This window comes from Entelurus aequoreus, linkage group LG01 (genome assembly GCF_033978785.1).
Source record: "Entelurus aequoreus isolate RoL-2023_Sb linkage group LG01, RoL_Eaeq_v1.1, whole genome shotgun sequence".
NCBI classification, from domain to species: domain Eukaryota; kingdom Metazoa; phylum Chordata; class Actinopteri; order Syngnathiformes; family Syngnathidae; genus Entelurus; species Entelurus aequoreus.
The window spans coordinates 54,294,287-54,312,469 of NC_084731.1; positions in this window are offsets into that span (position 1 = coordinate 54,294,287).

The window sequence follows — 18,183 nt, forward strand, 5'->3', positions numbered from 1 at the left end:
TCTAAAGATGTGCCGCAGAAACACTAGTCGAAGATCCTCTATAATTAACAGGAGCACTCTTCTCTTTTTTCACAGATTTGTGGTAAAACACTAGTCAAAGATCCACAAGACAAGAACACTATACTTCTTTTTTTCTAAATGTATGCTGCAGAAAGACTAGCCAAAGATCGTCTATACATGACAGGAGTACTCTGCGGTGTTATTTTATTAAACATTTTATTAAGATGTTCAACAAAACACTAGTCAAAGATTCTCTATATGACAGGAGTACTCTGCTGTGTTATTGTATAAAATATTTTTTAAGACGTTCCACAAAAACACTTGTCAAAGATCCTCTATAAAAACATATTTCATTAAATATTTTATTAAGATATTGCACAAAACCACTAGTCATAGATCCCCTATAAATAACAGGAATACTCTGCTGTGTTATTGTATTAAATATTTGTTAAGACGTTCCACAAAAACACTAGTCAAAGATCCTCTATAAATAACATATTTCATTAAATATTTTATTAAGACATTCCACAAAAACACTAGTCAAAGATATTCTATATATGACTGGAGTTATTGTGTTATTGTATTAAATATATTTTTAAGACGTTCCACAAAAACACTCATCAAAGATCCTCTACATATGACAAGAGTGCTCTGCTGTTATTTTAATAAATGTTTTATTACGATGTTCCACAAAAACACTAGTCAAAGATCCTCTATTCATGACAGGAGTATTCTGCTGTTTTATTGTAGTAAATATTTTATTAAGATGCTCCACAAAAACACTAGTCAAAGATCCTCTATTAATGACAGGAGTACTCTGCTGTATTATTGTAGTAAATATTTTATTAAGATATTGGAAAAAAACACTAGTCAAAGATCCTCTATATATGACAGGAGTAATCTGCTGTGTTATTGTAGTAAATATTTTATTAAGATGCTCCACAAAAACACTAGTCAAAGATCCTCTATTAATGACAGGAGTACTCTGCTGTAGACTTAGCCTTGTCTTGGTTTAACTCTTATCTTACTGACAGGATGCAGTGTGTCTCCCATAACAATGTGACCTCGGACTATGTTAAGGTAACGTGCGGAGTTCCCCAGGGTTCGGTTCTTGGCCCTGCACTCTTTAGTATTTACATGCTGCCGCTAGGTGACATCATATGCAAATACGGTGTTAGCTTTCACTGTTATGCTGATGACACCCAACTCTACATGCCCCTAAAGCTGACCAACACGCCGGATTGTAGTCAGCTGGAGGCGTGTCTTGATGAAATTAAACAATGGATGTCCGCTAACTTTTTGCAACTCAACGCTAAGAAAACGGAAATGCTGATTATCGGTCCTGCTCAACACCGACATCTATTTAATAATACCACCTTAACATTTGACAACCAAACAGTTACACAAGGCGACTCGGTAAAGAATCTAGGTATTATCTTCGACCCAACTCCCTCGTTTGAGTCACACATTAAGAGTGTTACTAAAACGGCCTTCTTTCATCTCCGTAATATCGCAAAAATTCGTTCCATTTTGTCCAGAAGCGATGCTGAGATCATTATCCATGCGTTCGTTACATCTCGTCTCGATTACTGTAACGTTTTGTTTTCGGGCCTCCCTATGTCTAGCATTAAAAGATTACAGATGGTACAAAATGCGGCTGCTAGACTTTTGACAAAACAAGAAAGTTTGATCATATTACGCCTATACTGGCTCACCTGCACTGGCTTCCTGTGCACCTAAGATGCGACTTTAAGGTTTTACTACTTACGTATAAAATACTACACGGTCAAGCTCCTGCCTATCTTGACGATTGTATTGTACCATATGTCCCGGCAAGAAATCTGCGTTCAAAGAACTCCGGCTTATTAGTGATTCCCAGAGCCCAAAAAAAGTCTGCGGGCTACAGAGCATTTTCTATTGGTCCTCCAATACTATGGAATGCCCTCCCGGTAAAAGTTAGAGATGCTACCTCAGTAGAAGCATTTAAGTCTCATCTTAAAACTCATGTGTATACTCTAGCCTTTAAATAGACTCCCTTTTTAGACCAGTTGATCTGCCGTTTCTTTTCTTTTCTTTTCTACTCTGCTCCCAACCCGGGGTGGACCGCTAGCCTGTCCATCAGATGGGGACATCTCTACGCTGCTGACCCGTCTCCACTCGGGATGGTTCCTGCTGGCCCCACTATGGACTGGACTTTCGCTGATGTGTTGGACTTTCACAATATTATGTCAGACCCACTCGACATCCATTGCTTTCGGTCTCCCCTAGAGGGGGGGGGGGGTTACCCACATATGCGGTCCTCTCCAAGGTTTCTCATAGTCATTCACATTGACGTCCCACTGGGGTGAGTTTTCCTTGCCCGTATGTGGGCTCTGTACCGAGGATGTCGTTGTGGCTTGTACAGCCCTTTGAGACACTTGTGATTTAGGGCTATATAAATAAACATTGATTGATTGATTGATTGATATTATTGTAGTAAATATTTTATTAAGATATTGGACAAAAACACTAGTCAAAGATCCTCTATATATGACAGGAGTACTCTGCTGTGTTATTGTAGTAAATATTTTATTAAGATGTTCCACAAAAACACTAGTCAAAAATCCTCTATATATGACAGTGGTACTCTGCTGTGTTATTGTAGTAAATATTCTATTAAGATGTTCCACAAAAACACTAGTCAAAGACCCTCTATATATGACAGGATACTCTGCTGAGTTGTTTTTTTTTAAATATTTTATTAAGATATTGGACCAAAACAGTAGTCAATGATCCTCTACATATGACAGGAGTACTCTGCCGTGTTATTTCATTAAATAGTTTATTAAGACGCTCCACAAAGACACTGGTCAAAGATTGAAGCATGAAGACATGCCCTCGTGCACAAAGTGAAGTGAGGTGTAGAAGAACTTGAGAACCTCAAGCCCATGTAAAGACTTTAGTGATGTCACACTCGAGTTGTATTCCCAAACACTAAAACAGGAGATTAAAATCCAGCACATGAACGAGAAGATTGATGAGTGTTCTCCTTCTCCTCACCTTGAGTGAAATGAAGGAGATGATTCATGTATGTCTCCGTGCTCCATCATCTGTCAGGAGCTCATCCCTCCCAGCCATATTTCATATCTGCAAAAACCACGTGCCCTTCCCCCACACCGATGACATCATCAGTACAGTAAAAAATGGCGGGAACAGTATCTCACAGAAGCGAGTACACCCCTCACAGTTCCCTTTTGGACGGAGGATTGTCTGTCCATCGTGTGTCTGTGCTTCTCCTTGACATTTGTGCGTCACTGTGCCAGTCTGCACGCACTTTCAACATGTGCTAAATATAGACGCAAAACAGCGGCCGCAGAATGGTTTTAGTCTTGCTAAATCACATTGCACGTGCTATTTGATTACATATGCATCACCTCCTCCCAGTATTGTGTGTGTTCTGATAATAATCAAATATTCTGCATTTACCCTATTTTACCCAATTTTTTCCCCACACTTTGTTCCCTGCGGCTTATAAAAGGGTGCGGCTAATTAATGGATTTGTCTTTGCTAACGGCCATGTTGTTTTGTATTCAACACTGAAAAGGTGTGTTATTGTTTGTGCTATGGCGCCAACTTTTGGACGAGTTCGCTCACTGCAGGTGCTGCGGGTTGAAAATGCACTTCCTGTTTTGTTCTTTCAACCGGAAGTATAACTGTCCGTAGTGTTTTTGCTCGAAAGGACTGTTCATTTATCACTCCAAGCAACATTTGTAAGTTTTACAATATAACTAAAACAATTCTTACTTACTAAACCATCCAATGTGTGATGTCTGTAGGAGTGTTTTCATGCATATTTGTATGTGCTATCTTAATGTAATCAAGCTAGTGCCGTTACCATTAGCTAATATGCTAAAACGTGTACGAGTGCCTGTGTTAGTATTATTAACTTACAATGGCATTATTTTTGTATTGTTTCACAAATTCCTCAGTAAATTCACCAAAACGTCACTGTGGAGTTATTGAGTCTGTTTAGCTGTTTGGAGAGCTAGCTTCCACAGCTAGTATGTCCATGATGATGACTTCTGTTTTGTTTGATCAGCCGTTTTACTGCCGTGTTACAGACATCGTTTGGAAAACATTTAGATACGAAGCTGGTTTAATCCGTCTTTAAACAAGGCAAAAATACATAGAAGCGTAGCTAACATAAAGCTTTTAGCATAACCTGAACAACGTGGGTAGTAAGGTAAAGTCAAACATAAACAGTTGCAACCCACGAACAAAAATTCTGGAAGGACAGGCAGGGTGAGACGGGTATTAAAAGGGGCGTGATTAGTGGCGGCAGCAGCGTGATTAGTGGCGGCAGCAGGTGGGGACACTAATCATTAAACAGAAACTGGTGCGTGTGATCAGCGCACCTTGCAACCAGAACTTAAAAAAAGGAAGGAGTGCTGAAACATATTCATGCGTTTGTTACGTCTTGTCTTGATTATTGTAAAGTATTATTTTCGGGTCTCCCTAAGTCTAGCATTAAAAGATTACAGTTGGTTGAAAATGCGGCAGCTAGATTTATGACACGGACAAGAAAGTAGGATCATATTACGCCTATATTGGCCCACCTGCATTGGCTACTAGTACACTTAAGCCAAAGATCTTCTATAAATGACAGGAGCACTCTGCTCTTTCTTCACAGGTTTACCACAAAAACAGTAGTCAAAGATCTACGAAAGTAGTACAAAGCTGTTTTTTTTCTAAAGATGTGCTGCAAAAACACCAGTCAAAGATCCTCTAAATGTGTCAAAAGTCCTCTGCTGTTTTTAGAGATCCATCCATCCATCCATCTTCTTCCGCTTATCCGAGGTCGGGTCGCGGGGGCAGCAGCCTAAGCAGGGAAGCCCAGACTTCCCTCTCCCCAGCCGCTTCGTCCAGCTCTTCTCGGGGGATCCCGAGGCGTTCCCAGGCCAGCCGGGAGACATAGTCTTCCCAACGTGTCCTGGGTCTTCCCCGTGGCCTCATACCGGTCGGACGTGCCCTAAACACCTCCCTAGGGAGGCGTCCGGGTGGCATCCTGACCAGATGCCCGAACCACCTCATCTGGCTCCTCTCGATGTGGAGGAGCAGCGGCTTTACTTTGAGCTCCCCCCGGATGGCAGAGCTTCTCACCCTATCTCTAAGGGAGAGCCCCGCCACCCGGCGGAGGAAACTCATTTCGGCCGCTTGTTCCCGTGATCTTGTCCTTTTGGTCATAACCCAAAGCTCATGACCATAGGTGAGGATGGGAACGTAGATCGACCGGTAAATTGAGAGCTTTGCCTTCCGGCTCAGCTCCTTCTTCACCACAACGGATCGATACAGCATCCGCATTACTGAAGACGCCGCACCGATCTGCCTGTCGATCTCACGATCCACTCTTCCCTCACTCGTAAACAAGACTCCGAGGTACTTGAACTCCTCCACTTGGGACAGGGTCTCCTCCGCAACCCGGAGATGTCACTCCACCCTTTTCCCTTTTTAGAGATGTGCTTGACAAAGATCCTTCATACGTGACAAGAGCACACTGCAGTTTTTGTTGTTGTTGTTTTTTTTTAAAGACGTGCTGCAAAAACAGTATAGTCAAAGATCCTATATATGACAGGCGAACAAAAATTCCGCAAGGACTGACATGGTGAGACGGGTATAAAAAGGGGCGTGATTAGTGGCGGCAGCAGTTTGGGACACTAATGTGCTGAAACGTGCAACATGTGCATCTCGTCTCGATTACTGTAACATATTATTTTCGGGGCTCCCAATGTCGAGAAGTAAAAGATTACAGTTGTTCAACATTTCTGCTGCTAGACTTTTGACTAGGACAAGAAAGTTGGATCATATTACGCCTATATTGGCCCACCTGCACTGGCTACTAGTACATTTAAGCCAAAGATCTTCTATAAATGACAGGAGCACTCTGCTCTTTTGTTCACATGTTTACCACAAAAACAGTAGTCAAAGATCCTCTATATATGAAAGGAGCACAAGGCTGTTTTTTTCTAAAGATGTGCTGCAAAAACACCAGTCAAAGATCTTCTAAATGTGTCAAGAGCCCTCTACTGTTTTTAGAGATGCGCTGCAGAAAACACTTGACAAAGATTCTTCATACGTGACAGGAGCACTCTGCAGTTTTTTTTTTGTTTTTTTTTTAAAGACGTGTAGCAAAAACAGTATAGTCAAAGATCCTCTATATATGACAGGCGAATAAAAATTCCGCAAGGACTGGCAGGGTGAGACGAGTATAAAAAAGGGGTGTGATTAGTGGCGGCAGCAGGTGGGGACACTAATGTGCTGAAACATACAACATGTACATCTTGTCTTGATTACTGTAACGTATTATTTTCGGGGCTCCCCATTTCGAGAAGTAAAAGATTACAGTTAGTTCAAAATGCTGCTGCTAGACTTTTGACTAGGACAAGAAAGCTGGATCATATTACGCCTACCGTATTTCCTTGAATTAGCGCACCGGCTGTAATTAATTTAAAACCTCTTCTCACTCCGGCGCTTACCAAAAGCATGCGGTAAATTTAGGCATGCGCTTATAAATTTGAGTGTGATGTAAGCATAATCATGACATCGCTTAATGCTGCAATGAATCATCCCGGGAGTTCTTTTTGTTTGGGTCTGAAAAGGCAATTATAACGTGACACTCTTTATTTTTACAAGGGGTCATTCAACAATTACGTACGCATTTTTCTCCAGGATTTTGACCCCAACAACCGTATGCAAAATTTACTATACAAATGATGGTACTTAATTGTGCGCATTTACCCAGGATTTTGCCCCCCAACCCCACCTCCCTTTGCATACGTAATTGTTGAATGGCTCCCAAGTGCCTGCGTTATAACACAGCGGTACAATGTATACCGGTATAATCAATTGTGATATATTATGCTGGATGTTGCACACAGGACTCGGGACATATGTTATGTAGATCTATGCATATATTTTTGTTAAACTATGTCACCAACATTAAAAAATTTTTATTGTTTTGTAAGTAGCGTGCATACATTAGCATTTCTAAAAATAAGTTTACATGCGATTGGTTTTGGCAGCATGTCGTCTGCGCTAATGTGCCGGTGTATAAATGCCAGTATACACACAATAACGATATGTCACAGCCTTTATGAAATATGTCATTGAAAGTCTTAGTCGTTGCCCCCTAAACTTTGTTCATCTAGTACAAATACGTTTATCTAATACAGGAATAAAAGTCCATACAATACATCGTGATTGGCGATAAAACACAAACTCAACAGCCTCGTTTTATTGGCTACAGCCATACACCGGTGTTTGGGTAATCACGGCACCGGGATAGTCTCTGATTGGTCAATCAATCACAGCACCGCTGCTTAGCTCCTCCTCCTCTAATGTTACACACTGTATTCCTTTATCGTGCGGTGAAAGAGATATTGTATGTTCAAGAATTATCGGGAATTAACTGAGCTACCCTTGGCATACTGTATGTAAAAACGCATGAAAAACAAATTGAAAATAAAACATGCTACTTTAATTCTTAACTACAATTGTAACAACAAACATTATCAATCAATGTAAACAACATCCGTGAGGCCAGAGAGAAAATATCATTTGAACTTGAACAAACTGAAAATGTTCTTGTCAGCATTACTGACAGATGCTTCCCCCACTGCACCTTGATGGACATCTACTACTTGTACTACATCCTGTGGAGATCCATCAGTTATTAAGACCTCATCATCTTCAGCGTCGTCCATTTCTCCGTCACCTTGTCCGACATGTACGTCCAAAACTACAGCACCGTCGTTTGAAATAATTTCGTCTGTGTCCGCTTCCTCATCACTCTCATCAGTTTCTACGGCTATGTCTTGGTCTTCATCTGTGTCATCTTGTCTCAGGGGCTGATTGAGGAGGCCGTGTATATCACCCTGATTCTCTACCAGTGCCTTGCTCTTCTCTGACAACTCTTCGCAAGCGTCATGTGCAATGCCCCCTGCTTTCAGCACTCCTATTTCACCATCCTGTGATCCATCTGGGCTTGTTATCCCGCAAACCCGGAAAGATTTCTGGATCATTTCTTGACCAAGCCCTTGCCAAGCAGCTTTCACCCACTTAACCATCAGGACTTTTGTTGGTGGTTTCATGTTACCCCCCTTAGTGTATTATTTTGGTCCGTCACTCATCCATTCCTCATACATAGCTCTGTACGCTGTCTTGAAAGGCTTGTTCCATGAAACATCGGGTGCCTGGATGAGTCCTGCAGATGAAAACATGAATCTAATGAGAATTTGTCACCATGGTATCAAACAACAAATCAATAATATTTAAATATTTTGGTTCATTAAATTGTATATATAATACAGTGAAATGTGAGTGTTTGAATTAAATCATATTTCCTGTGCAACCACCAGGAATGACAGCCATTTTTGTGCTCATGGTCCTGAGCACAGCCTTTGTGGAGTCCTGGATGTGGCATCTGAACGTATCCCACACCAATAGACGTGGGCGGAACGCAATCTGTCCCCATACATCACGAAGCCATTGGTGCGTCAGGTTTTCATTCATCCACCCATTTTTAGACATTGCCACTACAACACCGCTTATTTTGTCCGCTTCTCTATCCCTTCGCACTCCCCTGAAGACAATGAACAGCTTCAGCTTTTGTCCATTGGCCTTTGCTGATAAACACACGGTCACGCGTAACTTCTCATGGCCTGTGGATTTGATTGGGATGCTTTTGGTACCAGTCAGATCCACCGTCGTATCTCCCGGGAGAGCCAGCCAAATTGGCGTCTCGTCCATTGTGCCAATCATGTCGAGTGTGAAGCTGTTCTTGATAAGCAGAGATTGGACATACAAAATAAAGTCCATCAATTTTGGAATTACTTTTTCCGGAATAGCTTGACTAACAGTCGTTCTCTTTCTCAGAGTAAGCCGTGTCTGACAAAGAAGCCTTGGAGCCATCCCCTACTCCCAACAAAAGTTTCTGCTGCCGCATTGTCACGGATACTGGCGTCATTTCTCCATAAATCCATTGCTTCCACTTGAACCATTTTCCTTGTTACTCTTAGTCTCTCACGGCGCTGCTTCACAATCCATTCTAGCAGATTATGCTCCATTGTCTCGCTTACCACTTGTCGGCCTGCGCCTTTCAACCTTTTCCTCTCACTACCAGCACTTCCCAATTCGTATTCCGCCATCAGCTTACCTTCCATACTACACCAATCTCTTATTCTGCGAGCATCTACTCCAAACTTTTGAGCAATTCCCTCCTTAGTCTTCTTTTTAGCATATGCAATAGCTTGGACCTTAAATCCTACTGAATAGCTCTTTATCTTCTTCCCTTTATGTGATTTTAAATTATTGAAATTAGCCTCCTCCATTTTGAAAATGATGCCTTGAAAGGTGACGTGTCACTCGTGACGTGTCACTCGTTTTGTACTGTATACCTCCATCCATCCATCCATCTTCTTCCGCTTATCCGAGGTCGGGTCGCGGGGGCAGCAGCCTAAGCAGGGAAGCCCAGACTTCCCTCTCCCCAGCCACTTCGTCCAGCTCCTCCCGGGGGATCCCGAGGCGTTCCCAGGCCAGCCGGGAAAGATAGCCTTCCCAACGTGTCCTGGGTCTTCCCCGTGGCCTCCTACCGGTCGGACGTGCCCGAAACACCTCCCTAGGGAGGCGCTGCTCCTCTCGATGTAGAGGAGCAGCGGCTTTACTTTAAGCTCCCCCCGGATGACCGAGCCTCTCACCCTATCTCTAAGGGAGAGCCCCGTCACCCGGCGGAGGAAACTCATTTCGGCCGATTGTACCTGTGATCTTGTCCTTTCGGTCATGACCCAAAGCTCATGACCATAGGTGAGGATGGGAACGTAGATCGACCGGTAAATCGAGAGCTTTGCCTTCCGGCTCAGCTCCTTCTTCACCACAACGAATCGATACAGCGTCCGCATTACTGAATAATGTATTGTAATAATGACGATCCGCCTGTCGATCTCACTATCCACTCTTCCCTCACTCGTGAACAAGACTCCGAGGTACTTGAACTCCTCCACTTGGGGCAAGATCAAGTGAGTGCCATCTCCTCCCCAACCCGGAGATGGCACTCCACCCTTTTCCGGGCGAGAACCATGGACTCGCACTCGGAGGTGCTGATTCCCATCCCAGTCGCTTCACACTCGGCTGCGAACCGATCCAGTGAGAGCTGAAGATCTTGGCCAGATGAAGCCATCAGGACCACATCATCTGCAAATAGCAGAGACCTAATCCTGCAGCCACCAAACCAGATACCCTCAACGCCCTGACTGCGCCTAGAAATTCTGTCCATAAAGGTTATGAACAAAATCGGTGACAAAGGGCAGCCTTGGCGGAGTCCAACCCTCACTGGGAACGGGTCCGACTTACTGCCGGCAATGCGGACCAAGCTCTGACACTGATTATACAGGGAGCGAACCGCCACAATCAGACAGTCCGATACCCCATACTCTCTGAGCACTCCCCACAGGACTTCCCGGGGTACACGATCGAATGCCTTCTCCAAGTCCACAAAGCACATGTAGACTGGATGGGCAAACTCCCATGCACCCTCAAGGACCCTGCCGAGAGTATAGAGCTGGTCCACTGTTCCACGACCAGGACGAAAACCACACTGTTCCTCCTGAATCCGAGGTTCGACTAGCCGGCGTAGCCTCCTCTCCAGTACACCTGAATAGACCTTACCGGGAAGGCTGAGGAGTGTGATCCCACGATAGTTGGAACACACCCTCCGGTTCCCCTTCTTAAAGAGAGGAACCACCACCCCGGTCTGCCAATCCAGAGGTACCGCCCCCGATGTCCATGCGATGTTGCAGAGTCTTGTCAACCAAGACAGCCCCACAACATCCAGAGCCTTAAGGAACTCCGGGCGGATCTCATCCACCCCCGGGACCTTGCCACAGAGGAGCTTTTTAACTACCTCGGCAACCTCAGCCCCAGAAATAGGAGAGCCCACCACAGATTCCCCAGGCCCTGCTTCCTCATAGGAAGACGTGCTGGTAGGATTGAGGAGGTCTTCGAAGTATTCCCTCCACCGATCCACAACATCCACAGTCGAGGTCAGCAGAACACCACCCCCACCATATACGGTGTTGATAGTGCACTGCTTCCCCTTCCTGAGGCGGCGGATGGTGGTCCAGAATCGCTTCGAAGCCGTCCGGAAGTCGTTTTCCATGGCTTCCCCGAACTCCTCCCATGTCCGAGTTTTTGCCTCCTCGACCGCTGAAGCCGCACACCGCTTGGCCTGTCGTTATCTGTCTGCTGCCTCTAGAGTCCTATGAGCCAAAAGAGCCCGATAGGACTCTTTCTTCAGCTTGACGGCATCCCTTACCGCTGGTGTCCGCTAGGATTACCGCCACGACAGGCACCAACCATCTTGCGGCCACAGCTCAAATCGGCCGCCCCGACAATAGAGGTACGGAACATCGTCCAATCGGACTCACTGTCCAGTGCTTCCCTCGTGACATGTTCAAAGTGCTTCTGGAGGTGGGAATTGTAACTCTCTCTGACAGGAGACTCTGCCAGGCGTTCCCAGCAAACCCTCACAATGCGTTTGGGCCTGCCAGGTCTGTCTGGCATCCTCCCCCACCATCACAGCCAACTTACCACCAGGTGGTGATCGGTAGAAAGCTCCGCCCCTCTCATCACCCAAGTGTCCAAAACATGAGACCGCAAATCCGATGACACAACTACAAAGTCGATCATGGAACTGCGGCCTAGGGTGTCCTGGTGCCAAGTGCACATATGGACACCCTTATGTTTGAACATGGTGTTTGTTATTGACAATCTGTGACGAGCACCAAAGTCCAATAACAAAACACCACTCGGGTTCAGATCCGGGCGGCCATTCTTCCCAATCACGCCTCTCCAGGTTTCACTGTCCTTGCCAACATGAGCGTTGAAGTCCCCCAGTAGAACGAGGGAATCACCCGGGGGAGCACTCTCCAGTACTCCCTCGAGTGAATCCAAAAAAGGTGGGTACTCTGAGCTGCCGTTTGGCGCGTAAGCGCAAACAACAGTCAGGACCCGTCCCTCCACCCGAAGGCGGAGGCAAGCTACCCTCTCATCCACTGGTTTCAACTCCAACATGCAGGCTTTGAGCCGGGGGGCAACAAGAATTGCCACCCCAGGCCGTTGCCTCTCACTGCCGGCAACGCCAGAGTGGAAGAGAGTCTAGCCCCTCTCAAGAGAACTGGTTCCAGAGCCCTTGCTGTGCGTCGAAGTGAGTCCGACTATATCTAGCCGGAACTTCTCCACCTCACGCACTAGCTCAGGCTCCTTCCCCCCCAGCGATGTGACATTCCACGTCCCAAGAGCTAGCTTATGTAGCCGAGGTTTGGACCGCCAAGTGCCCTGCCTTCGGCTGCCGCCCAGCTCACACTGCACCCGACCTCTATGGCCCCTGCTATGGGTGGTGAGCCAATTGGAGGGGGACCCACGTTGCCTCTCCGGGCTGTGCCCGGCCGGGCCCCATGGGGACAGGCCCGGCCACCAGGCACTCGCCATCGTGCCCCACCTCCGGGCCTGGCTCCAGAGGGGGGCCCCGGTGACCCGCATCCAGGCGAGGGAAATCTGGGTTCTTTGTTCGTGTTCTTCATAGAGGTCTTTGAGCTGCTCTTCATCTGATCCCTCACCTAGGACCAGTTTGCCTTGGGAGACCCTACCAGGGGGCATAGAAGCCCCCGGACAAGATAGCTCCTAGGATCATTGGGACACGCAAACTCCTCTACCACGTTAAGGTGCAAAAAATACGCTGAACGAACATTTGCAATACCGCGAACTGCCGGGTAACGCTAAAAACGTAGTAGGTACATGACTTACCCGGCGGTAATTCTAGGCATGCGCTAATTATTTTGCGAAACGAGTTTGACCCTGCGGTAAATCGAGCCATGCGCATACTATATACCCGGCGGCAATTCAAGGAAATACGGTATATTGGCCACCCGCACTGGCTGCTAGTACACTTAAGCAAAGATATATTCTATAAATGACAGGAGCACTCTGCTCTTTATTCACATGTTTACCACAAAAACAGTAGTCAAAGATCCTCTATATATGAAAGGAGCACAAAGCTGTTTTTTTCTAAAGATGTGCTGCAACAACAGCAGTCAAAGATCCTCTAAATGTGTCTGTTTTTAGAGATGTGCTGCGGAAAACACTTGACAAAGATCCTTCATCCATGACATGAGCATGGTTTTTTTTAAAGACGTGCTGTAAAAACAGTCTAGTCAAAGATCCTTTATATATGACAGGCAAACAAAAATTCTGCAAGTACTGGCAGAGTGAGACGGTTATAAAAAGGGGCGTGATTAGTGGCGGCAGCAGGTAGGGACACTAATCAATAAACAGAAACTGGTGTCTGTGTAATCAGCGCACCTAGCAAGCAAAGGAAGGAGTGCTGAAACATACAACGTGTACGTCTCGTCTCGATTATTGTAACCTATTATTTTCGGGGCTCCCTATGTCCAGAAGTAAAAGATTAAATTTTTTTGAAAATGCTGCTGCTAGACTTTTGACTAGGACAAGAAAGATGTCCTAGTCAATGTCAATCATGTATTGATTGACATTTGAAATAACTTATTAGTTGTTTTTTGGATAAATGGACATGTGTGTCTGCAGTTTTTAAAATGGCCTCAAGGGCTTCTCGGGTCAAGTCTGACATGATGCAGACATTCCCAGAACTGAAATAGATTGAAGCCGGGAAGTATTTGTCCCAGTGACCCACTTTAGTCGACTGTAGTCCACATCCAGCTGGGAACGGTGCGATGTTGGAGGGCAAAGACCGGCTCCGATTTCTCGCAGTTTGTCTTGGACTTAGACTTAGACAAACTTTAATGATCCACAAGGGAAATTGTTCCCAAGGGAAATTGGGAAAATCTTGCAGCAGGAAGTTGTTCAAAGATCCTTTTTTAATGTCTGTAAATATTACATGACAGACAGGAATCTGCATCAAGGATGGAAACTAATTTTTATAATATGACAAGGCACGTCCCGATACCACTTTTTCCACTTCCAATGCGAAGTATTGGCCGATATCGATATTGAGCCGATACGATATAAGCAGGAATCAAACATACTTGTATTATTTTGTAGTGTGGGATGTTAGAAAAGGCTTGGTCAAGTGAAATAGGTCAACCAGAGAACAGCGGCAGGGATGGAAAACACTAAGCTATTTATTATTAAACATCTGGAATGGACTTTTGCTGTTTTAAAAGGGTCATATTATGATTTTTTTTTTTTCCCATACTTAAAACACTTCTTTGTGGTTTACGTCAGTGTTTATTAACCATAGGGCCGGGACTCGTTGTCGGGCCGTGAGCGTGTTTCTCAGCTGTATGGGCCGCTGCAGCATTCAGTTGTAATACACCTTTCTACCACTTGTGGTAGTACTGACAATCTCAAACAAGTGGAGGAAGTCTGGAGCTAACGTCATAGAGAAGTTTCTTTAGGGCAACAAATATGACTAAAGTGGTGAAGCTGTATTCTCATTTGCACTTTAATTTCATTGTTACAGTTATGTTAAGAAACGTACATAAAAAATGTTTAACTTAATTTTTATGTTTTTTTTATAAGGAACAAACATACATAGACTTGATTAAACTATATGGTATTTGAACTAAAAACAAACAAAAACAAAGTATAATTGCATTTTGTTTAAAATAAATAAAATAATAAAACAAACTTAATAATGACAATAGATAATCATAACAAAACATGCGTGTGGGAGCATACATATTGTCTACCTTTCCAGTAGGCTGCTTATTGTAAGAAACTTATACTATCATTATTTATTATTAATTTAGTTAGAATGTATTTATTATAGCATATATATATATATATATATTATATATATATATATATATATATATATATATATATATATTTATATATATATATATATATATATATATATATATATATATATATATATATATATATATATATATATATATATATATATATATATATATATATATATATATATATATATATATACACATATATATGTATATGTATATATATGCATGGTATATAGTAGTATGAGAAAAAGACAAATGGACCCAAAATGCCTGTTTCGTGGTCTCTCACTCACTTTCGAAACAGGCACATGTTGGGATGAACCTGTAATCCATTTGTATTTTTCTTCTCATACTACTATATATTTATATACGTATATATATATATATATATATATATATATATATATATATATATATATATATATATATATATATATATATATATATATATATATATGTATATATATATATATATATATATATATATATATATATATATATATATATATATATATATATATATATATATATACACATACTGTACATGTATACATAAATATATATACATATATACACAGTTACACACACACATATACTGATATATGTGTGTGTGTGTGTGTGTATATATATATATATATATATGTATATATATATATATATATATATATATATATATATATATATATATATATATATATATATATATATATATATATATATATATATATACAAACCCCGTTTGAGTTGGGAAATTGTGTTAGATGTAAATATAATGTTTGGGACACTCGGGTGAAGAGAGGGGCGGAGCTTTCTACCGATCACCACCTGGTGGTGAGTTGGCTGCGATGGTGGGGGAGGATGCCGAACAGACCTGGCAGGCCCAAACGCATTGTGAGGGTTTGCTGGGAACGCCTGACAGAGTCTCCTGTCAGAGAGAGTTACAATTCCCACCTCCGGAAGGGGAAGCAGTGCACTATCAACACCGTGTATGGTGAGGATGGTGTTCTGCTGACCTCGACTGCGGATGTTGTGGATCGGTGGAGGGAATACTTCGAAGACCTCCTCAATCCCAACAACACGTCTTCCTATGAGGAAGCAGTGCCAGGGGAATCTGTGGTGGGCTCTCCTATTTCTGGGGCTGAGGTTGCTGAGGTAGTTAAAAAGCTCCTCGGTGGCAAGGCCCTGGGGGTGGATGAGATCCGCTCGGAGTTCTTTAAGGCTCTGGATGCTGTGGGGCCGTCTTGGTTGACAAGACTCTGCAGCATCGCGTGGACATCGGGGGGGCGGTACCTCTGGATTGGCAGACCGGGGTGGCGGTTCCTCTCTTTAAGAAGGGGAACCGGAGGGTGTGTTCTAACTATCGTGGGATCACACTCCTCAGCCTTCCCGGTAAGGTCTATTCGGGTGTACTGGAGAGGAGGCTACGCCGAATAGTCGAACCTCGGATTCAGGAGGAACAGTGTGGTTTTCATCCTGGTCGTGGAACTGTGGACCAGCTCTATACTCTCGGCAGGGTCCTTGAGGGCGCATGGGAGTTTGCCCCACCAGTCTACATGTGCTTTGTGGACTTGGAGAAGGCATTCAACCGTGTCCCTCTGGAAGTCCTGTGGGGAGTGCTCAGAGAGTATGGGGTATCGGACTGTCTGATTGTGGCGGTCCGCTCCCTGTATGATCAGTGTCAGAGCTTGATCCGCATTGCCGGCAGTAAGTCGGACAATATAATCATAATGGGGGACTTTAATATCCATATGAATACCCCATCGGACCCTCAGTGCGTGGCGCTCCAAACCATAATTGATAGCTGTGGTCTTACACAAATAATACATGAACCCACGCATCGCAACGGTAATACAATAGATCTAGTGCTTGTCAGGGGTGTCACCACCTCCAAAGTTATGATACTTCCATGTACTAAAGTAATGTCCGATCATTACCTTATAAAATTTGAAGTTTTGACTCATTGTCAACAAGCTAATAACAATAATAACTGCTATAGCGGCCGCAACATTAATGCTGCCACAACGATGACTCTTGCTGACCTACTGCCTTCGGTAATGGCACCATTCCCAAATTATGTCGGCTCTATTGATAACCTCACTAACAACTTTGACGATGCCTTGCGCGAAATTATTGATAGTATAGCACCGCTAAAGCAAAAAAGGGCCCCTAAAAGGCGCACCCCTGTCAAGACTAGGTCTCTGGCGTGGTTTGCTCTCCCGTGGTGCAAATGAATTGGACCATACGTGGCGTGCAGGTGAGGACATGTTTAATCTTTTAACTCAAACAAAAAGGTATAAACAAAAAGCGCTCACCGCAGAGGAAAAAACTTGACTATGACAAAACAAAAGGCGCGCACAATGGCGGAGAACTATGAACATTAAACAAAAACTTACGTGACAAGGAACTGTGAACATGGCATGAATGTGATGTCGCCAGGACGAACAACAGAAACAGAAATGCCTATATAGTGACATGATAAGTGAAAACAGGTGCGTGACTAACTGTGAACAGGTGCGTGACATGACAATGTGAAAACGTGAGACAGGTGTGTGTGAGTCCAAACGTGGAACAGATGAAACTAATGAGTAACCATGGAAACAAAACAAAACCAGGAAGTGAAACCAGGAACTAAAAAGTGTCCAAAAACCAAGCAAAACAAAAACAAGATCAACACAGACATGACAGAGTCCCCCCCTTACGGACAGATCCCAGATGTCCAAAAACAAAACACAAAACAGGATCAAGAGTCATGGGAGGGCGGGAGGGGAACATGGCGGTGGGTCGCCAGGCCAAGTGGCCCCGAATCCACCGAGGCAGGATCAGGTGGCGGCGACGCGTAGACCGCCGCTGTACCTGACGAGGTGGGCGACCCGGGAATGGCCATATCCATGGCCGATGAGGAGGTGGGCGCACTTGGCGTGGCGGACGACCAGGCAGTGGCCACCTTCGTGGCAGACGAGGAGGCAGGCGTGTCGTCATCATGGCAGGCGGCGAAGCTTGGCGTGGCGCGTCAGGCGGCGAAGCTTGGCGTGGCGGGTCTTTGTCTTGGCATGGGTGGTCTTGGCCTTGGCGGTCTTGGTCTTGGCAGCGTGGGTCATGGTCTTGGTCTTGGCGTGGTTGGTCTTGGCGTGGTTGGTCTTGGCGTGGTTGGTCTTGGCGTGGCGGTGCTTGGACTTGGTCTTGGTCTTGGTCACTTGGCGGGTCTTGGTCTTGGTCACTTGGCGGGTCTTGGTCTTGGTCACTTGGCGGGTCTTGGTCTTGGTCACTTGGCGGTTCTTGGTCACTTGGCGGTTCTTGGTCTTGGTCACTTGGCGGGTCTTGGTCTTGGCTTTGGTCTTGGCGTGGGGCAGCCACGGGCGGCACTTGGCGG